This window comes from Engystomops pustulosus, chromosome 8, assembly GCF_040894005.1.
Source record: "Engystomops pustulosus chromosome 8, aEngPut4.maternal, whole genome shotgun sequence".
Classification (NCBI taxonomy): Eukaryota; Metazoa; Chordata; class Amphibia; order Anura; family Leptodactylidae; genus Engystomops; species Engystomops pustulosus.
This window is the reverse complement of record NC_092418.1, coordinates 101,504,812-101,522,866: the sequence shown is the minus strand read 5'-3', so window position 1 is coordinate 101,522,866 and position 18,055 is coordinate 101,504,812.

Here is an 18,055-nt window from a genome sequence, read left to right as displayed (position 1 = left end):
TCACTCCGGATTGTGACCCACTTCGGGATTTAGCAGCAGAAACAAACATTTCACCTGTCTGAGGACTTGGTGGATGTAATGAAGCCTGGCGTGTGTCGCGCAGCGTGAGCGCAGACATCTGGGCCGCCCCAATGGCCGCCACTCGGCATATCAATAACCTCTGTGGGCTCGCTCCACGCTGGGAGTTGGAATACTTTGCACAGCGGAGAGACCTGCACTTTGTTTCTCTGAAGGACTTTTATTGTGTTTGCCGAGGAAAGAGAAAGCGGAGAAAGACAAGCAGAACGATCCGTAATTAGTAATGATTTTCATAAAGCGGCAATAACTGCAGGCATTGTTCCTAAATATCAAATTATTGATCGCTCCAACGTCACCTGCTAATAACATCAGTGTGGGAGGAAGGCAGCGCCACCGAATGTCACCGCTCAGGTGCCAAAGGGAGGAGGAGGAGGATACATGTGATACATAGTCCAGTGTAGTGTGTGTGTGGTACATAGGACGGTGTAGTGTGTAGTACATAGTAAGGTGTAGTGTGTAATAAGGTGTAGTGTGTGTAGTACATAGTAAGGTGTAGTGTGTGTAGTATATAGGAAGGTGTAGTGTGTGTAGTACATAGTAAGGTGTAGTGTGTAATAAGGTGTAGTGTGTGTAGTACATAGTAAGGTGTAGTGTGTGTAGTATAATGCTATGTATTACATGTAGTTTACAATAAGATGTTGTATGGAGTATGAATTAGTATACAGCACAGTAAAGTAGCATGTAAAGTATATAGTAGAATGTAGTATGTGTAGTATACAGTAACCTGTAGGAGGACCTTGTGTGCTCTGCAGGATCCATGACAGTGTACTGGGTTACTAGCGGTCATCTATGAGACTGTGGTCTTTTCAGGTCCGTGACCACCTCCACCTGTGTAGTTCTGATTCATACTCTACACTAATTACTTGTAGCTCTTCCTACTCTGCACTCATTATTTGTAGCTCCTCCTACTCTGTGCTCATTACTTGTAGCTCCTCCTACTCTGCACTCATTACTTGTAGCTCCTCCTACTCTGCACTTATAACTTGTGCAAGTACTTGTATAACTTGTATAACTTGTGCAACTTGACTACTTGTCAACTATATAATAGACACCTGTCCATACGCTCAATCACACTCCAACCTCTCCACCTTAGCCAAGACCACAGAGCCGTGTAAGGACACAAGGACACGAGTCTACAGGACAACAGCCAGCAGCTTGGAGAGAAGACAATGGGGCAGATTTACTTATCCGGTCCATTCGCGATCCAGCGGCGCGTTCTCTGCGGTGGATTCGGGTCCGGCCGGGATTTATTAAGGCAGTTTCTCCGACGTCCACCAGGTGTCGCTGCTGCGCTGAAGTCTGCCGAGGCCCGCCGGAGTTAACAATCCTATTCCTGGTGAAGGTAAGTGCGTGTCCAGTGACACTTTTTGTTTTTAAATGCGGCGGTTTATCCGAATCTGTTGGGTTTTCGTTCGGCCACGCCCCCGATTTCCGACGCGTGCATGCCGGCGCCGATGCCACAATCCGATCACGTGCGCCAAAAACCTGGGGCAATTTGGGAAAAATCGGCGCAAATCGGAAATATTCCGGTAACATGTCGGGAGAATGCGAATCGGGCCCTTAATAAATGACCCCCAATAACTATGGAGGAAACACAAGATTAGCGTCCATCTTCCTTGTTCTGGATCACAACTCATGGGATGAGGAGCATTCAGAGAAGGGTCAGGAGGAGCTTCTCAGGCTGCATTCACACATTGCATTTACATTGTATTTACATTGCATTAACAAATGTGTTAACAACGTGTTTGCATAAATACAATGTAACGTAATGTTTAAAAGTGCAAATGCTATTGAATTGTGTTCACGATGAATTAACAAATGTGTCAATGCAGTCTTAAAGAAAAACTATCAGATCTGAGAGAGGCAGAATTCTTGCTCTTTGGTTTGTATCAAATACTTATTTTATGTAATAACATGTAAATTAAATATTTCATAATCATTCAAGGTGATTTTCTGTATTGTAATTGTGGCCAGTATCCTACTCAGACAGCAGTGTGGTCACCCTCCTACACGGGACACTACTCTTCTATCCTGCTATGAGCTGCAGCATTTACAGAATATGTGTAAACTGAAGCTCCTGACTATAAACAGAGGCTGCACATAGTGTAAACCTTTATAGACTGTCAGCTCTTGTGTCATCCCCTCATCCTCATACACTGTAAGCTACTATACAAGGGATACACTGCTGCTGTAATATACAGGGGATACACTGCTCTGCTGCTGTACTATACAGAGGATACACTGCTCTGCTGCTGTACTATACAGGGGATACACTGCTCTGCTGCTGTACTATACAGGGGATACACTGCTCTGCTGCTGTACTATACAGGGGATACACTGCTCTGCTGCTGTACTATACAGGGGATACACTGCTCTGCTGCTGTACTATACAGGGGATACACTGCTCTGCTGCTGTACTATACAGGGGATACACTGCTCTGCTGCTGTACTATACAGGGGATACACTGCTCTGCTGCTGTGCTATACAGGGTATACACTGCTCTGCTGCTGTACTATACAGGGGATACACTGCTCTGCTGCTGTACTATACAGGAGATACACTGCTCTGCTGCTGTACTATACAGGGGATACACTGCTCTGCTGCTGTACTATACAGGGGATACACTGCTCTGCTGCTGTACTATACAGGGGATACACTGCTCTGCTGCTGTACTATACAGGGGATACACTGCTGTGATGCTGTACTATACAGGGGATACACTGCTCTGCTGCTGTACTATACAGGGGATACACTGCTCTGCTGCTGTACTATACAGGGGATACACTGCTCTGCTGCTGTACTATACAGGGAATACACTGCTCTACTGCTGTACTATACAGGGGATACACTGCTCTGCTGCTGTACTATACGGGGGATACACTGCTCTGCTGCTGTACTATACAGGGGATACACTGCTCTGCTGCTGTACTATACAGGGGATACACTGCTCTGCTGCTGTACTATACAGGGGATACACTGCTCTGCTGCTGTACTATACAGGGGATACACTGCTCTGCTGCTGTACTATACAGAGGATACACTGCTCTGCTGCTGTACTATACAGGGGATACACTGCTCTGCTGCTGTACTATACAGGGGATACACTGCTCTGCTGCTGTACTATACAGGGGATACACTGCTCTGCTGCTGTACTATACAGGGGATACACTGCTCTGCTGCTGTACTATACAGGGGATACACTGCTCTGCTGCTGTACTATACAGGGGATACACTGCTCTGCTGCTGTACTATACAGGGGATACACTGCTCGAACCCGACGGATTTGGCAAAACCGCAGAATTAAAAAAAAAATTTGTGTTGCTAAAATAGCACTCACATACACTGAGACGGAGGAGGTGAATTCCGGCGGACTTCAGTGCAGCAGCAACCCCTAGTGGACATTGGGTGCATGACCTTAGTGAATCCCGGCAGAACCTTAATCGGAGTCAGAGAACGTGCCGCTGGATCGCGACTGGACCTGGTAAGTAAATCTGCCCCATTGTATATATATATATGGTGATACATTGGGGCTCATTTACTAATGGTCAGCGGACTGCACAAACTTTGGATATTCCGACGTTTTACGATTTGTGCCGCATTTAAAAGGGGATTGTGTCACACGTGATCGGATTTTGCCGCATCGGCACGGGCTTTCATGCAACCAAAATCGGGAACGGGTTTTGGGGTCTTTTTCCATTTTATACATATATATAGAGAGAGAGAGAGAGAGAGAGAGAGAGAGAGATACATTGTAGATATATAGTGATACATTGTATTCTGCTACATGGCATCCTGTAATGAGGCGTCTCTAGGATCAGCGATTAATATTGCAGCCATAAGGGAGAAGAATAGAAGAGGTTAATGAAGGCCGTGTTATGTCTGCTTAGTAATGTAGCATATTACAGGTAATACCGGGGTTGGCACATCATCCGCACAGTCTAATGGTCCAGACCTGGTTTCTAACGATACAGCGATATTAGACGGCGTCTTGTGATAATTGCTGAGAAAAGGTCACTCTGTGTGATCGCTGCCTGATTATATGGTATAGACAGCGCAATTCTAGCAGGTGCTGGGGCTTAATTATAGAAATCCAACTTTCATCCATCCAACAGAAGACGAGAGGGCACATTAAGACAAACCATGTGTGGCATTGCCCCTGGGGAGATGTGTAACCAGACCTTTGTGTATGTTGTTTGTAGCAGCAGGACTGTGATATATGGATTTATATTCCAGGATTGTAGCCTCTACGAACACATTGAGGGGTGTGTCCTCACACTGCTGTGCTCTGTGCCGCCAGTGTTTTCCCTAGAGAGATGTGAAATCAGAACTAACACTGCTGTGTTCTGTGCTTTCAGCAGCCAGTGTTATTTATTGTCCCTGGAGAGATGTGTAATTATGCCTTAATGTATGTTGTTAGTAGCAGCAGGACTGTATTAATTGAATTTACATTCTAAGAATGTAACTTTTCCAAGTGCACTGGGGAAGGGTGTCCTCACACTACTGTGCTCTGTACTCTTTGCAGCCAGTGTCATCGAGAGATGGGGAGTGACCTTTGTTTATGTTGTTAGTAGCAGCAGGACTGTGATGTACTGTATGGATTTATATTCCATTATATTTATTGGAGCTTCTTGGAGTGTCCTGGGCTGTGTCCTCACACTGCTGTGCTCTGAATTGCTCCACAGTCTCTTGCCTCTGCTCTGAGTGACTGCCATTACATTAAACAAGAAACCTACTACAGCTGTTGTGCAGAGGGGCTCTGGTGCTGTGCAATGTAGAGAGCACATAGAAGAGCGACCCCTGTGTCCTATCCTGTTTACAGTGGATAAGTATTTTTCTGACATAGTCCTTTGAGCAAGTTTACCTGTCCATAGATTGGATAATATATTACTGAGCGGTGTGTCCCCTTTAAACATGCAACAAGGACCCCTAGAGTAGATTTATCTCTTTAGAAATACCAAAGATATCCGGGTATGTGGCTCAGCCATCTCCAAGCATCCCATAGTAATCACTCATCTCTGCATTATCCCTGTGCAAAGGCCCTTTCTATAATATGGGAAACAAGGGACCCCTATTCATCTGATCAATGGGTCCCGGGTAGAGATGAGCGAACATGCTCGTCCGAGCTTGATGCTCGGTCGAGCATTAGCGTACTCGAAACTGCTCGTTGCTCGGACGAATACTTCGCCCGCTCGAGAAAATGGCAGCTCCCGCCGTTTTGCTTTTTGGAGGCCAGAAACAGAGCCAATCACAAGCCAGGAGACTCTGCACTCCACCCAGCATGACGTGGTACCCTTACACGTCGATAGCAGTGGTTGGCTGGCCAGATCAGGTGACCCTGGGATAGACTAGCCGCTGCCCGCGCTGCTCGGATCATTCTGTGTCTGGATGCCGCTAGGGAGAGAGCTGCTGCTGGTCAGGGAAAGCGTTAGGGTGTTCTATTAGCTTACTGTTAGGCAGGAGTGATTCTACAAGAACCCAACAGCCCTTCTTAGGGCTACAATAACGTTCTACTTTTTTTTTTTTTTTTGCATCTAGTACCATTTTGTGAGGAATTAGCAGGGGGACTTGCTACCGTTGTGTTTAGCTCTTAGTGGCACACATATCCACCTCAAAGACCGAAGTGGGAAAATTTAGTAGGGGTTGGATTTCAATTAGGCACTAACTCAGTGTCATCTCATCTGGCATAGTAGTGTGCTTTGATACTTGGCTAGAAAATAGCCATAGGAGAATCCAAACAGCTTACTTACGCCTACAGTAGCGTTCTATATATTTGATTTCTGGTTGATCTGCTGGTGGCTGTACTTGCTGCAGTGCATGTACTAGCCAATTCTGAGCAATTTGTAGTGAGACTTGCGACCGCTGTGTTTTGCGCTTAGTGACGCACATATCCATAGCAAAGACCGAAGTGGGAAAATTTAGTAGGGGTTGGATTTCAATTAGGCACTAACTCAGTGTCATCTCATCTGGCATAGTAGCGTGCTTTGATACTTGGCTAGAAAATAGCCATAGGAGAATCCAAACAGCTTACTTACGCCTACAGTAGCGTTCTATATATTTGATTTCTGGTTGATCTGCTGGTGGCTGTACTTGCTGCAGTGCATGTACTAGCCAATTCTGAGCAATTTGTAGTGAGACTTGCGACCGCTGTGTTTTGCGCTTAGTGACGCACATATCCATAGCAAAGGCCGAAGTGGGAAAATTCAGTAGGGGTTGGATTTCAATTAGGCACTAACTCAGTGTCATCTCATCTGGCATAGTAGTGTGCTTTGATACTTGGCTAGAAAATAGCCATAGGAGAATCCAAACAGCTTACTTACGCCTACAGTAGCGTTCTATATATTTGATTTCTGGTTGATCTGCTGGTGGCTGTACTTGCTGCAGTGCATGTACTAGCCAATTCTGAGCAATTTGTAGTGAGACTTGCGACCGCTGTGTTTTGCGCTTAGTGACGCACATATCCATAGCAAAGACCGAAGTGGGAAAATTTAGTAGGGGTTGGATTTCAATTAGGCACAGTCTGCCATTTGTCCTTTTTTATTTTACGTTTATTTTGTTTAATAACTCAGTGTCATCTCATCTGGCATAGTAGTGTGCTTTCATACTTGGCTAGAAAATAGCCATAGGAGAATCCAAACAGCTTACTTACGCCTACAGTAGCGTTCTATATATTTGATTTCTGGTTGATCTGCTGGTGGCTGTACTTGCTGCAGTGCATGTACTAGCCAATTCTGAGCAATTTGTAGTGAGACTTGCGACCGCTGTGTTTTGCGCTTAGTGACGCACATATCCATAGCAAAGACCGAAGTGCGAAAATTTAGTAGGGGTTGGATTTCAATTAGGCACAGTCTGCCATTTGTCCTTTTTTATTTTACGTTTATTTTGTTTAATAACTCAGTGTCATCTCATCTGGCATAGTAGTGTGCTTTCATACTTGGCTAGAAAATAGCCATAGCAATAGGATAGCATCATTTGGTTTTAAAAACTCAAAAACACAAAAAAAAACAAAAAAAACAAAAAAAAACAAAAAACACAAAAAAAAACAAAAAACACAAAAAAAAGTTAAAAAAAAATTAAAGTTATAACTCTCATTTTAAAAATGTTTAACCCGAGGGCTAGGGGTAGAGGACGAGGGCGGGGACGTGGGCGTCCAACTACTGCAAGGGTCAGAGGCCGTGGTCCTGGGCGGGGTGAGACACCACCTGCTTATGAGGGAGCAGGGGAACGCCGCAGAGCTACACTCCCTAGGTTCATGTCTGAAGTTACTGGGACTCGTGGTAGAGCACTGTTGAGGCCAGAACAGTGCGAACAGGTGATGTCGTGGATTGCTGACAATGCTTCGAGCAATTTGTCCACCAGTCAGTCTTCCACGCAGTCCACCCATGTCACCGAAATCGCCACTCCTCCAGCTCCTGCACCTCAGCCTCCTCCCCCACAGTCTGCCCCATCCCAGGAAAATTTGGCATTTGAACCGGCATACTCTGAGGAACTGTTTTCTGGACCCTTCCCACAGTCACAAACCACTTGTCCGGTTGCTGCTGAGCAATTTTCCGATGCCCAGGTTTTCCACCAGTCACAGTCTGTGGGTGATGATGACCTTCTTGACGTAGTGGAAGTGTGTAAAGAGGTGTCCGACGATGAGGAGACACGGTTGTCAGACAGTGGGGAAGTTGTTGTCAGGGCAGGAAGTCCGAGGGGGGAGCAGACTGAGGGATCGGAGGATGATGAGGTGACAGACCCAAGCTGGGTTGAGAGGCCGGGTGAACACAGTGCTTCTGAGACGGAGGAGAGTCCTCGACCAGAACAGGTTGGAAGAGGCAGTGGTGGGGCCAGACGGAGAGGCAGGGCCAGAGCTGGTGCATCAGCGCCAAATGTGTCAACTAGTGAAGCTCCCGTGGTGAGGGCTCTTGCGGCGAGGGCTAGATCTTCAGAAGTCTGGAGGTTCTTTAAGGAAACACCGGATGACCGACGGACTGTGGTGTGCAACATTTGCCAAACCAGGCTCAGCAGGGGTTCCACCACTACTAGCTTAACTACCACCAGTATGCGCAGGCATATGAATGCTAAACACCCCACTCAGTGGCAACAAGCCCGTTCACCTCCGGCCGTGCACACCACTGCTCCTTCCCCTGTGTCAGCTGATAGTCAGCCCCCTGCCCAGGACCCTGCCACAAAAACCCCATCGTCGCCTCCACGATCCTCCACAGCATCCACCAGCGTTCAGCTCTCCATACCCCAGACGCTGGAGCGGAAACGCAAATATAGTGCAACCCACCCGCACGCCCAAGCCCTTAATGTGCACATCTCCAGATTGCTTAGCCTGGAGATGCTGCCCTATAGGCTAGTAGAGACCGAGGCCTTTCGCAACCTCATGGCGGCGGCCGCCCCTCGGTATTCGTTCCCCAGCCGCCACTACTTTTCCCAATGTGCCGTCCCAGCCCTGCACCAGCATGTGTCAGACAACATCACCCGTGCCCTGACCAACGCCGTTTCTGACAAGGTCCACCTGACCACGGACACGTGGACGAGTGCTGCCGGGCAGGGCCACTATATATCGCTGACGGCACATTGGGTTAACTTGGTGGAGGCTGGGACCGAGTCTGACCCTGGGGCTGGTCATATACTGCCGACGCCGAGGATTGCGGGGCCTACCTCGGTCCAGGTGTTTCAGGCCTACTATGCCTCCTCCTCCTCCCACCCCTCCTCCACCTCCTCCTCCGAACTACCATCCGTGGGCACGGCGCCATCAGTCGGTAGCTCTAGGCACAGCAGCAGTGCCGTCGCTAAGCGACAGCAGGCGGTGCTCAAACTGCTGAGCCTAGGCGACAAAAGGCACACCGCCCAAGAGCTATTACAGGGCATCACGGCGCAGACTGATCTGTGGCTGCTACCGCTGAACCTGAAGCCAGGCATGGTTGTGTGTGACAACGGCCGTAACCTGGTGGCGGCTCTGCAACTTGGCAGACTGACACATGTGCCATGCCTGGCCCATGTGTTAAATCTGATAGTTCAGCGTTTCCTCAAGACATACCCCAATCTGTCAGATTTGCTCACGAAGGTGCGCCACATCTGTGCGCATTTCAGGAAGTCCAGCACAGATGCTGCCACTCTCAGGGCAGCGCAGCGCCGCCTCCAACTGCCCGCTCACCGACTGTTGTGCGACGTGCCCACGAGGTGGAATTCAACACTGACCATGTTATCCGGAGTTTACCAGCAGCGCCGAGCGATTGTAGACTGCCAGATGTCAACTTCCACCAGAACTGGTAGTCAGGTCAGTCAGCTTCCTCAAGTCTACAATGAGGAGTGGACGTGGATGTCTGATATCTGTCAGGTGCTGAGTAACTTTGAGGAGTCAACACAGATGGTCAGTGGCGATGCCGCCATCATCAGCCTCACCATCCCGCTGCTTGGCCTGTTGAAAAACTCTCTGATCAGCATGAAGTCGGAAGCTTTGCGCTCGTCACAAGAGACGGGGGAAGAAGATTCCCTTGTTGATAGCCAAAGCACCCCTAGGTCTGTTTCTCAGCGCATATCGGAGGAGGTGGAGGTGGAGGAGGATGAGGAGGAAGAGGAGGAGAATGTTGGCGAGACACAAGAGGGGACCATTGTTGAGTCCTTCACTGTTCAGCGTGTATGGGCAGAAGAAGAGGAGTTGGAGGAGTTGGAGGAGGAGGAAATGGACAGTCAGGCCAGTGAGGGGAGTGAATTCTTACGCGTTGGTACTCTGGCGCATATGGCAGATTTCATGCTAGGCTGCCTATCCCGTGACCCTCGCGTTCAAAGAATTTATTCCAGCACCGATTACTGGGTGTTCACTCTCCTGGACCCACGGTACAAGCAAAATCTTTCCACTCTCATCCCTGCAGAGGAAAGGAGTGTGAGAATGCATGAATACCAGCAGGCCCTGGTGCACAAGCTGAAACAGTATTTCCCTTCTGACAGCGCTAGCGGCAGAGTGCGTAGTTCTGCGGGACAAGTAGCGAGGGAGAGTAGGCGAGCAGGCAGCTTGTCCAGCACTGGCAAGGGTACGCTTTACAAGGCTTTTGCCAGCTTTATGTCACCCCAGCAAGACACTGTCACCTGTCCCCAGTCTCGGCAGAGTAGGGCTGATCTTTACAGAAAGATGGTGAGGGAGTACGTAGCTGACCATACCATCGTCCTAAATGATCACACAGCTCCCTACAACTACTGGGTTTCAAAGCTGGACATGTGGCACGAACTGGCACTGTACGCCTTGGAGGTTCTTGCCTGCCCTGCCGCTAGCGTCTTGTCCGAGCGGGTTTTCAGTGCAGCTGGTGGCATCATCACCGATAAGCGTACACGCCTGTCGACTGACAGCGCTGACAGGCTGACGCTTATTAAAATGAATAAAGGCTGGATTTCTCAGAATTTCCAATCTCCACCAGGTGAAGGAAGCTCAACCTGAATAATTGATCCACTCCTCCTCCTCCTCATTTTCCTCCTTCTCCTCCTCTTTGTACAGTAAAGCAGAGGAAACTGGCTATTTTTTGACAGGGCCCACTGGCTCTTGCTATAGTACTTTATGCATTTAATTTTTCTGGAGGGCCACCTACCCGGTCCTCTGTTTTAAACAATTTTTGGGAGTGCCACATACAGGCACTCAATGTATTCCATTTTTCTGGAGGGCCACCTACCCGGTCCTCTGTTTTAAACAATTTTTGGGAGTGCCACATACAGGCACTCAATCTATTCCATTTTACTGGAGGGCCACCTACCTGCTCCTCTGGTTTGAAAAATTTTTGGGACTGCCACATACAGGCACTCAATCTATTCCATTTTACTGGAGGGCCACCTACCTGCTCCTCTGGTTTGAAAACTTTTTGGGACTGCCACATACAGGCACTCAATCTATGCCATTTTACTGGAGGGCCACCTACCTGCTCCTCTGGTTTGAAAACTTTTTGGGACTGCCACATACAGGCACTCAATCTATTCCATTTTTCTGGAGGGCCACCTACCTGCTCCTCTGGTTTGAAAACTTTTTGGGACTGCCACATACAGGCACTCAATCTATTCCATTTTTCTGGAGGGCCACCTACCTGCTCCTCTGGTTTGAAAAATTTTTGGGACTGCCACATACAGGCACTATCCAAATTAAATTGTCTCCATAGCAGCCTCCACACGTTGTCTCCATTGCTACCTCCAAAAGTCGTCCATATAGCTGCCTCCATACATCGTCCCTTTATCAAACGAGGTGTGTCAGGCACAAATTTGGGTTGTTTTCATGGATTCCACATCAAAGTTGTTAACTGTGTCGCCACCCTGCTGTGTAATCCACAAAATATACTGGCAAACTTTTATCATGTAGCGATATTATTTGAGCGCTTCTTGCTCACCTCCTTTGGTTCCTCTCTGCCACCCATTGGTTTGAAGCTTGAGTCCATTTAGGGTATGTCGCCATGCCACTCTCTAGCCTGCTGCCGCTGCCTCTGCATGCCGTCCCCTATAGTGTCAGGGTCAATTATTGGATGTTTTAGATGCTATCTAGCTTCATTCTGTCACTCTGTCATGGCCATGCTGTTGCCCATAATTTTGGCATAATGGTGCGATTATGCAGCCTCAGAGGCATCCATGCATGCTGCCCCTGCTGTTTCCTGTCCATTTCCGTGGTGTTTCCATCCTTTTCTGAGGTTCCCAGGTGTTTGGCCAAGCTTCCCTGTGCAGAGCCTTGGTCCCCTTGAAAAATGCTCGAGTCTCCCATTGACTTCAATGGGGTTCGTTATTCGAGACGAGCACTCGAGCATCGGGAAAAGTTCGTCTCGAATAACGAGTACCCGAGCATTTTAGTGTTCGCTCATCTCTAGTCCCGGGGAATAGACCCTCCCCAATAAACTAGTTATTCACTGTCTTCCAGAATACTAACCCCTCCATAATATATACCTGTAGGAACTCTATGAGGCCCATGTATCAAGCACTGGTACTGGATGTATCTAGTGGCTCCGACATCTAGTTATATGCGCTATGATGCACCTCCAGGCACTACTTGCCTACGGCTGGACCTGGCGCAGGCAATAGGTGGTGTGCAGGGGTGGGATAAGGTGCCCATGTGCCGCCACCTCTCCCTGCCCATGTGAGGTAAAGAGGAAAATAGTCATAATTCTGGCTCTGTTCCAGGAATTGTGACTAATAACATTACTCAGGCCAACAATCTGTGATAAATCCCCATCGTGTGCATCTGTATCGGATGTGGAATTGTACTTGGACTCCTTACTTCCATAGAAAGGTCTTCTGGTCGTCCTTGGTCCTGCTTGTCCAGGTTTTAAACTCCCCGTCCCTTTAATAATCTGCTAAATTCTCCTCTAATACGCTGGAGCTCCTGGATCCAATCAAAACCTTTAGCTACAAATCAAATAATTTTACTGATTTAACCAGACTACAAACCAAGGGTCTCTGACATCACGTATCCCACCTGCAGCCCCAGCCAATCACATCATCTGTCTTCTCATATCCAAGTCATCTTCTTCTGTAACTTTCAAGAAGATAAGATACAATTAGTGAAAGTTTAGTTCTGGGATATTTGTGTCATCCATCACCAGTGCGAGCGCAGGATAAAACAAAGGGCATCAGCATTTACCAACTAAGGAGCTCGGAAACCGATGAATCTTCAAGAAAAGAAATGAAAACTTGGGAGAGAAAAGTCTAGTGATGGAAGCGCGGCCTGCGGAGGGCGATCCTCGTGGGTGATTCCAGGAAAAACACTGAAGAAGCTTCTAACACCGAAGATACATCAGTAAATCATAAGGACAACAACAAATAGGACCAACCGAGGCAGGACCAGGGTGTCTAAGAGCATGATGTCCGGATAAGAACCTCCTGAGATTATGTTTTTTTTTTAGGAAAAAAGTAATTGGGCCACAGTTATTAAAGTGTCTGCGCCAGTTTTCTGCCTGATTTTGTATTAGAAAGAAGATGGAAACTGCTATACATGAATTTATAAAGTGTCTGCGCCAGCTTTGTGTCACAGCTGCTCTGTGTCCAAAAAATTGTCTGACCATGCACCACATTTATTACTAACCTGCGCCACAATTTTGCAGCATTAACAAAGTGCAGCAAAAAGCAATGATGCAACTTCTGGAGCAGCGCAGGGGGCGCCAGATTCATGAAGACCCAGCGCCAGTTTTCAATAATCTGGTGCCCCCTGCGCACTAAACAGGACTCTGCACATAGTACAGACTGCATTAGTCTGTACAGTGGGGCACATTTACTTCATCCAGCGCGAACTCCAAAAGTGCATTGTCCGACCGGAACGCACATTCGAGCAACCAATATCCTGCATGTGTCATTTCCCCCTCAGGTCCACGAAAGTTCACCTTCTTCTTCCTGGTGCATGTAAGTGCATTGTCTTGCAACACAATTTGAAAGTTAAATACCGCACTAAGTCCGAATCAGTCGGATGGTCCGGAGGCCGCCCCCCGATTTCTGTTGCATGAAAGCTGGCGCAACTGCGTCAAAATCTGATCGTGTGCGACACAATCCCCTGCTAAATACCTGTCACAGCGGTGCAAATCATGAAAATTTCGGGAAGTCAGACGGAAAAGCGACCCTAGTAAATAAGCACCAGTGTTTTTTGCTAAGTTGTATATTCAGATGTTTCAGTTTAGGTCAGAGAACAATTCTGCACCATATGTGGTTTGGACATGAACCCAGAGAGGCTCATCCCTGGTACCAGGTCAACCCAGATGCCCTTTATGGATAGAGAATTCGCCCTTCGCCCTTCATTTTCTGAGCATCTCCTACCCAAAGTAAATAACAGTGTTATGTGATTGTGCAACTATTTATCAGATTAATGGGCTCATCCACGCGAGCGAATCAGCGGGCGCCTCCCACGGCGCCGAGCCCTTCACATTATTACCGCCGCTATAGATGAAGAGCGTGAAGTGAGAATGCTCAATGGAGAAAGTGATTAAACGGGATCAGCTCGGAATTTTAATTAGTGATTCAAGGGTAGCTCCATTGTTAAGTGCGTCTGACAAGATAGCAGCGGAAATAATGGCCCCTCTCCTCCTTCTACAGCTTCTGCATCCTAAATGAAAGCTATGGCCGGGTGTGATAACATTTACAACCTCGCAAAGAAAAAACCCAGGAAGGTAAAGGGAATGACAGCCCAGACGTCCGATGATGGAGAACACAATGGAAAAGAAGAATCCAGGAAACAATGACACTTCAGAAAAGATCCAGAATAATAGTATAAGGTGATACTGACACCAGAACATCTCTGATAGCAGCACAATATGTGTCTCCTCCACGTGTTACATTGTATCATTCTGCTAGTGACATGCGGCCAATTTTCTCGAGTTTTGTTATTTTTATTCATAGATCTTTCTGCGTCACTCCGCGGCCGCGTTCCCACGTTCAGATTTTCTGATGCGGTGAGTGTGGATCATAATGGGTCAGAACAAACAATGGAGAGGCGCTGCTCAGCCTTTGCTGCTTTTCACTCCATTCCTAGTTTGGAAATAAAAAACTGCATCTGAAAACCTGGACATGTGAATGCAGTATTACTAGGCATGCAGCCTAATGGGCCACATTTACTAAGGGTCCGTGGACCGCATTTTCGTTTGGTTTCCCCACTTTTTCTGTCGCATTTAACTGGGGTTTTTGGCGCACGTGATCGGCGCACAAATCGGGGGGCGTGGCCATCGGACAACCCGACTGATTCGGACCGAGCGCTGGATTTAACTTTCAAAATTATGTCCCAAGCCAAAGCCATGCACTTCCATGCATCAGGAAGAAGAAGGTGAACTCCGGCGGACCTGAGCGGGGGATGCAACACATGCAGGAAATTGGATGCACGATCTTAGTGAATCACGGCAGACCCGGATCCTCGCGTGACAACACACCTCGGAGATCGGGTAAGTCAGGACGGGTAAATAAATGTGCGCCAATGTCTTAAACATGTTTTACCATCATAAAGTCCTTTCTCTGATCCATCTGATCATGCCACCTGGGTAGGAGATGATTGGATGTAGGTTGGAGGTTTTGCTCTTCCTTTGGGCTTTGCTTTGGCCGTGTCATATTGGAAACTCCTTCACAACCCACCACAATCCCGGGAGCTGGAGGAGTCATGGTGGGTGTCATTGTGGTACATGATGGTGGTAGTAGTCTCCTGGATCCCTCTGTGTAATAGTGTTCCTGACTGATGGTGGTTAAGAAGACCTTTAGTACGAAGGTGCGGGTGATGACCCTGGGGTTTGGGAGGGCAGTGGACACTAGGATTTACTTCACTTGTAGAGCTTGGAGGAACATGAGTGGCAGCAGGCGGCTGGTTATTCTGAAGCTTCAGTCCCCGGACGCTGCTGCAGTGTCTCCATTTATGCCAAAAGTCATACAGGGCGGCTGTGAGATGCAGGTCTGTATTTCTGAAATCAGGTCTTGCAAGACGCTAGAAGACTCCTGGACCGATAACCTAATCCTCACTTTCTCACGTTCCCCTATAACCCACAAAGACACAGAGTGTGGTCACTTGAAGGGAACCTGTCACCAGACTTTACCCCATTCAGGTCGGAGATTAAATGTCCTTCTACAAATTCCCTCTTTAGGTGAAATCTCATCCGTTTAATCTCTTCCAGAGTCTAAAGAGGAGAGAAGAGTCTTATTCACTTAGTCACTTCAGATGCCCCAATCTGTGGTTCGATGGCACCTAGAAACATGCTGCATTATTTTTGTGAATCTCTTCTTTCAGATCTTACAATACTATAGAACCAACAATAGGGGCATCTGCAGTGACCCTTCCCAGGAAGCCTCTACAATTTACTCATCTCAGGTAAATTTGACTCTTCTCTGAATTTGAAGAATATTTTATATAGTTAAGTGTGTGAGATTTCACATACAAAAGGGAATTGTAGAAAGTACATTTCATACCTGAGGAGACTGGTAGTTTAATGGGGTACTATCTGACAGGTTCCTTTCAACTGCCACGTCCCCACCAGGACAGTAATCATGGTAACAGGGACCTACAAGTTCTGCTGAGCACAGATATAAATGGAACTCTACCAATGCATAGGCCCAGCCTGAGCTCCAATCACTTCTATAAGACTGCGGGAGACACATCCATAACACATTAGATGCTCAGTAGATAACACACAACAGGTTTCACCATAAACTTGGCCAAAATGAAGAAGCCTTGAGTGAAAATGTATCCCCTCACTACATACATAGGAGTTCAGATGATGAGTAGCTGCCAGAGGCTGCTGAGCAAATGTCCATAATTCATTGACCATCAGTAAGTGTGACCACCTCTACAACAGCACAAGTTGTCCTCCGCTGGTTTCCAGTTCTGTTGCTCCGTGCCCTGACAGATCAGAAGTGACAATGTGACATTTATTGTCCGTGTGACCACTAAGGTAATCGCTGACCTGCTGTCACATATGACCCTATAGCAGTTTATCACTGAGGCCATTGATCGGTTCAGCATCAAAGGTTTCAGTCTAACAGGGACCAGAACAATGGAGCTGGATCTTGGGTAACTGCAGAGGGGGGAGCAATACCCTGTTCTCTACTCAAACTTCGGGAAACGTCCCTTTAAGACGGATCTAATTTTGCATTTTGTTTTACTTTATGTTGAATTTGTCCTATACACAACCCAAGTCCATATGATCAGTGACTGTAAATAACGCAGCAGATATGGACTCTCTATGACCCAGTGATAGTTCTGGGGACTTAGTAACACTCTCCGCTCTGCTGCAGCCATGAATTTTGCAAATTATTCCAGAAATGGAGACAAATCCAATCTTATTTTTAGCCATTGCAATGTAAAGTACAGATAAATATTGATGAGCCTCTTCTATCCATCTGTGGACGCCCTCAGGTATCGCGCGTCGCCTCGGGGTCATCAGAAGACGCTTTTAGTGGGAGCCACGTGATGGCACATGGATGCACTAGAATCATTTTATAACTTAAAGGGGCTGCGGCACACCTCTGCCTAATCCGCTTCTAGGACTACTGCCCCCCATTCCCTCTATGGGACCTGTGCAGTTGTACATGGCTACAGCTAGTGGCAGCAGCACACCAGGCCAGAGGGCGATACCCGGGGCACGCACAGTCCCCACAGTCCCTATTTCTTGAATTCACTGATATTTGTGTCTTTAAGCCGCACATTCATTTCCATATACCAGCAAAACAGGGGCGTGCAAACCTAACTATTTGCCTTCTCTCTGATAATCAAATTAAACATCTTAATTTGCATAATGTACATTTTACTGTGGACTTTATTAAAGGCGGCTGTAAGAGGTGTAGACTAAAAAGAGATACCTACTACTGTTCTGTTCCATTGCCTCAGTCTCTGTTACCTAGAAGTGGGAGGTTCTTTCTGCTGCGGCCAGAGCTGCATCATCCATGAGGCGAGTTGAACCTCTTGCTTCAGGCGGCACCACCTGCAATAAGATGGTGGGGCGGCATCAGAGGAGCAGTCACCTGTTATAAAGCAGGACTTGGCACCTAAAAATAATGACTCTTCACACCTAATAACTTGATTTATTACTTTTGGAGGGGAAGGAGGGGGAGGCGTTCTGTAGCTCCCCTCAGGCATCAGACAGATTCATTCTTGGCTGCAGCCAATCACCAGCCCCAAGAATTAATAGTAACATCACCAGATCTGCTTATGTGGCCACTGAAGTCAGGACTCATTGCTTCAGATCCAACCAGGATTTACAGTGAGGTGGGCAGGGACTGCTGTGCTAGATCAAAGTGCTAGACAATGGGGCTCATTTACTAAGGGTCAGTCAGACGCATTTTCGTCCAGTTTCCCGACGATTTCTGTTTTGCGCTGAATTGCCCCAGGATTTTGGCGCACGCGATCGGATTTTGGCGCATCGGCGCTGGCTTGCGCGCGACAGAAATGGGGGGGGACAGGCCATCGGACAACCAGACGGATTCAGACAACACAGAGGATTTAACATTTAGACACACACTTACAAGCACCAGGAAGAAGAAGGTGAACTCCGGCGGACCTCGGCGCAG